This window comes from Martes martes, assembly GCF_963455335.1.
Source record: "Martes martes genome assembly, chromosome: 13".
NCBI lineage: Eukaryota > Metazoa > Chordata > Mammalia > Carnivora > Mustelidae > Martes > Martes martes.
The window spans coordinates 49,731,132-49,737,131 of record NC_137901.1 but is presented as its reverse complement, the minus strand read 5'-3'; positions in this window follow the sequence as shown (position 1 = coordinate 49,737,131).

The window sequence follows — 6,000 nt, the reverse complement described above, 5'->3', positions numbered from 1 at the left end:
AGCCAGTCTTTTCCAAGGGAGGTCAGCCCAATGTCACTGTGTCTATCATACTTCTGTGCTTACCGTTGCCACCAAAGCAAGTTTCTGGGTTCTGGACAGGAGATATGGCATGTTTGTGGGTCTACTTACATTTCCCCCCAATCCCAGTTCCAAAAATAGTTTCACTCTGACTGATGTAAGGGGTCTTTGTTTCATTTTAAGCTGCCAGATTATAGAGAGTCTAAGAGCTGATGGGTGTGTGTGTGTGTGTGTTCATTATTTAAGGAGGAGTTGTTAAAGTGTTTTGTTTTTTTCTCTTTGGCATTGTCGTGAGGATAGCAGTGTCTGAGTACAGGGTGAGGCTGGATTCCAGTGGGAGTGGAAGACAAGCTCCCACTGAGATGAAAAAATCTCACCGAGGACCATGGTGGTGAAGTAGAGAGGAAGGGATGACCAGAGAGAGTCACCATGGCAGAGCGGAGAGAGCATGGTGCTTAAAGTCAGTCAGACCTGAGTTTGAATCCTGCCTGTGGTGTCTTTGGGATATCATTGCAGCTGTCACTGCCATGCCTCCTTGAAGGGTGCTTGTGAATAAAGATGCCATATGGAAAGCACCTGGCTCAGAATCTGGTAGAGCATAGGCAGGACCAGATTAACCTACAGAGGAGATGACTGATAAAAATGTCTCATGGGAAGATTAGCAGGGCCTGGCAACTGAGTGAATTAAAGAATATAAGAGAAGACTTGAAGGTGTCTTGGAGCGGGGGATTGGAATAAGGGTAGTATTTAGGGTGGAAGTTGGAGTTCTGGTTTGGCGGGGATGGTATTGGATAGGAGAGGTGGGGCTGAGACATCCAGGGGGCAATGAAAGGAGGACGGAAAGGAAACAGAGTAAAAGAAATGGGAAAACGCATCCAGAGAAGTTGATTTACGCTTGGTCTATTTGAGTCGGATTTTACAGCTTTACCTTCAGAGGGTTGGCTAACCAAAGATTGATCCAGCATGACCATCTTCTCAAGAAGCTTTAGCTCTTCAAAATGTGTTTCTCTAATTAGGCATCTTCTGGACCTTGGGAGAAATGCAGAATCTTAGCTTCGGCCTCAGACCTACTAAATCAGAAATTTGCATTTCACAGTGTGTTTTGTAAGCACTTTGAGAAGCACTGTTCTCAAGCATGGCGGCCAGACCAACAATGTCCGCATCCCCTGGAAACTTGTTAGAAATCCAAATTCTCAGGCACCTTCCCAAACCTCTTGAGGTAGAAAGGCTGTGTTCTGACAAGTCTGATGCACCCCAGAGTTTGAGAACCACTGCTCTAAGTCATGGAACAGATGGAATGAACCTCTTCCCCTTGAGTTTGTAGCTCAGAACACCAGAGAGATTGGTTAAACCCTGAAAATTAAATTGGAGTCATTGTTCTTTGCTGTTTCTCTCATCATATTGCATTAAACACAGCTGAAGAACTCTTTTCACTGAAGAAGGGCACCATGCGTAAAATTATAAACTGAAAGGGGGGAACTTTCGCTGTGGCTTAATCCTCATGACTTACCCATCAAAAGTTATTGAGCACAATTATAGGAGATCAGTCCTTTATATGCTGTTGCTCCTGTGAGACGCTATTAGTAAAATGCACATAGGAAAATAAGGGATCTCCCGATATTCCTTACAATGTGATTTTCACATTAAAATGTCCACAGTCTCTGTCTTCTGTGTTTCTAATCAGTGTGACGGAAAGTTCCCTTTTTATAGGTTAGTTTCTGGAGTCACTTGCAGAAGTGATAGTGGTTTACCACTTAGGCTAGAATGTTTTTCAAAAAATTGAATAGCGAGCAGTCAAAATTTACCTCCTCTCAAAAATGTCCTTTTTTTAAAGTTTCCTAATTGTTATTCAAATCACTGTGATAATGTAAGTAAGGGTCAGTGTCTGTTTTCTATATACATATGATATCCAAAAATGGTTATATACTGAGCATTTTAATCATAAAATTACCTATATTTTCTGCTATAGGTTATAGAGCATTGCAGCCAGGGGCATGGTAAAACAGTGTGTACGGGGTGGGGGTGGTCACAATATGTGGTGGTCACCCATTTCCATGGTGTAAATACTCCCTCCGGGGCTGATTTTAGGTTTCCAACAATTTGACAACCAGCTCCCCAAATTCCTACAAATGTAACAGTTGGCTCTTGTAAGCCAGTAGGAACTAGCTCAAGCACACCGCTGAAACAGACATCAAGGGACAGTCCACAGTTTTTCTGGTTGGCTGTGTTTGAATTGCTATAGGTCTAATAAGAGCTGAAGCAAGTCGATTTGGGTGTTTAAAATCTTTGATCATGTAGAGATTTTTATTGAAATGCTAATGATAATGATTTGAAATTATTCTGACACAAAGTTACATGCTATTTCCAAGTCATTATTAAATACAGCGACATTAAACTACAACAACACAATGGTGATATTCAAAGTGCTTATGTTGCTAAAATGGTATGTTCAAAATACCACTCATCCTATGGGAAGGCATATGGAAAAATGAGTCTTCTTCGTAGTATTTGAGGCAAAATGCAGAAAGATACTTTTTGAAATGATATCTCTGGTTACTGTTATTAAAATTTGACTTCTCTTACAGGTATTCAGGAAGGAACGCAGTGTACCAAATGTAAAAATAACTGGGCACTGAAGTTTTCTATCATATTATTATACATTTTGTGTGCCTTGCTAACAATCACAGTAGCCATTTTGGGATACAAAGGTAAGTACTCTCTCATTTTTCTTTCCAAATGGCACGTTTCCCTTTATTAATTTAAACATGAAAAAAAAACATGTTTGCAAGTATGAAGTATGTCATTACTACAACTCAAACGCAAAAGTAAGCAACATCATAAACTTTGTGTCCTGCGCTTCGTGTAGTTGTGGGATCTGAGTCCTTTTGACGCATTTCCACAATTCTAAAGGTCCTCTATGAGTTATAAAGCTTTTTCCTCATTGTTGTGTTTTCCTACCTGTTTCTAGCTCCACCCTCTTCCTCAATCTTTTTTCATCTTATCTCTAAGAGGTCCTGTGGAAACCCTGGAGTCAGCACACAGGAAAATTATACTGTCAGAGGGTAAGCCAAACACAAGATCTCCAGAGATACGACTTACTTCACCCCAGGGACTGGGCAGCTAGTTTCCTTTTTTTCCCTCTTCAGCACATTTACCATGACCACCGTTGTTTATATAGCTCCATAAAATATTGCCCTGTAGAAGTTAAACATAGAGGGAGCACTGCCACCCCAATAATACTTTATGGGATGTTAGGTATTCTTTCAGTATGTCTGGTTTAAGGTCAGTGGAAGATTTTTACCTAAATCCTTCAGACTTGCAGACAAAGTGGGTTTCCTTCTTCCCCTGCCCCCCCACCACACCCTTTCCAGACACCACAGGTAGAAGGTGTCACGATTCAGAATCATGAGCTGCATAAACCTTTTTATAGAAAACAGCCATGGAAGCCTTCCCATCAAAGAGACATGACACAGACGTGTCGTCTGGTTTCAGCAAGAGGCAGGCGTGGGGGCTGCTGATCTTCAAAACCTTCACTCAGCAACTATCCCGGCTGCCTTCCCTCAGAACTGACAGGTTAACAGTGGAGAATTCCCACGTATTCCCTTCTCTGTTTCTTGGCTCATAGACACTCTCTCCCCGGGGAGAGAAGTGAATTCCCTCCAACCTGTAACTCCTCTTTCCTCTCTCCAAGTGTCTAGAGGCTTCTTGAGGAAACCCCATGTATTGAAATGAGAATGGGCTTTGGAGCCAGATGGTCCAAGCTAACTCTCCATTCTGCTATTTGTAAAACAATTGTGAAAGTTTATTAAGTGTTTGTTGACATGCTGGGCCTCATGCTAAGTCCCTCGCGTGGCTGTGTAACCTGGGTATGAATCATACCCTCTCTGAGTTTCCTATTTCTTACAATGACAGTTAGTAATACCACTTTTCAAGGTGTTTGGGATGAGCAAAGATGATGTCATTGAACCTGTCCAATAGTTGATTCTAGTAGATAGTGGCCATATTTCTGTGTTTCTTGCTTCTTCATAACTGCATTTATACAGCTATAGCCAGGAGAATGGCAGAATGTTAAAAAATACTCAGTATTGTGCAAAAACAATGAATTCTGTTATGCTGAAAAGAAATAAAAAAAATAAATTAAAAAAAATACTCAGTATCGTTGAAGCTTGAAAGTCCCATCTCTGAAGCCAGATGCATGGAAAATTTTGTGCATCCTGTAGGGTGTTGACTGATGAATTTGAGCAGTGGAAATCTGGAAACTTACCAGGTCATTTTATACATTTGTGATTAGTGAATCCAACCTAAGACTAACAAAGTAAGCATTAAGAAATGTTATTAAATTGTGGCAAGGCAGGACAAGGGATGGGGGAGGGAGTCTAGTGGGGAAAGGGAGGGTCTGTTATGTCCTGGGTGAGTCAGACTGGCTCTCCTCCTTTACCAGGTTATTTAGAACACTACTTACTTCTCGACGTTTCCCAGAAAACCCAGATAAAGGAGAATCTTGAGATCAAATAGCCATTTAATAAGTACCTTTAGGGCTCAGTACTGTGTGATATCATGAAAGCAGACAACTACTGAAAGTTGACAAAGGTTTGAAGAGCATACTACCATATGGTATTTTATAACTTTTCTCTCTGCAGAGAAATAAGTTCTAGAATCTTTGTGCCTTTAGAATTGTACAGAAGTTCCAAAGGAGAGGGGTTTTTCCCCCTTTGTTTTTAAAGTTATTCCAGATATTTCCTCCATTTTTATGACATTGGAAAGCCCATCTCAGCTCTGGCACCTTGTGCACATGCTGGTCCATTTGCCCAGAACACTTTTTTTCTGCTCTCCACCTAAAAGGACTCCTTTCCTTTCATGTCTCAGACATTTATCCCATAACAAACCCTGGAGGCTGAGTTAGGCCCTCCTGTTTGTTCCCAAAGCATTCCCTTATTTACACTTAGCCCCTGTCATACTCAATCGTGATGGCCAGTGGGCTTGTCTGTCTCATCACCCAAACTCTTAGCTCCATGAAAACAAGAGACTGCTATCTTTAGTTTGTCATATCTCCCACTAACACCTAGCCTTATGGTACTTATCAGGCACCAGTTAAAGTTAGTGGATAAATTAATGAGAGGAAGGATGGATGGATGGATAGATGGGTGGGTGGATGGATTGTAGATCAGGGCTGACTTCTGTAAAGACAATAAGTCAGTGCCCAGGGGCCTGTAAGCCATTCTGCATTTAAGGCATTGCTACCACTCAGAGCCTTACCTGGAAGTCTAAAATCCTAAAGATCAGCATGGCCTGCTCTCTGCCGGTGAAATCTGCCCAGGGTGAAGCAGGGAAGTGCTGAGGGAGCAAGTACGAGTGGATGCAAGGAGATGGTCTTACTCCTTTTCCCTCCTGAAGGGGCCCCCCATCCCTCAGGCACCTACTAGCAAATACAAAATAATACGACATGAAGTTTTGGTTCCCAAGCATAGTCTGAATGAACTAAAATGTGGGTATTTTCCAGATGTGTTTTCTCTTGTACAGCAGTTCTTTCTTGCTGATAAGAGTCTAGCAACCCCACAGGGGAAGAGGCAGAAAGATAAGACCTGGTTTTCCTTTCCCACATCTCCCTTTGAAGTTTAGACAAACTCCTTCCATTTCAAAAAAGAAAGGAAGAGAAGAGAATATTCAGTCAAAGGAGATCCTTCTTTGAAGGAGAAGTTAGGAAGTGTAAAAGAAAGTGCTTTGTGTATCAGACTTGGCAAAGGCAACTCCATACTGTTTTCCTCAGAACAGTTTTTTACTTCTCCTTTTATGTCACTTACACAACCACGAGTTAGGATATAACCAAAGTTCCTTCTGGAGAATTTGCTGCATAAGGCGGGGAACTGCTGAGTCACCCCCACAGGGCTGTACAGTGACTGGGACCCCAGAGGCTCATCAGCTGCTGTACAGAAACTATGTTCTTGGATAATTCCAGGTTGGGGCATTCTCTGCCTTGGGCTC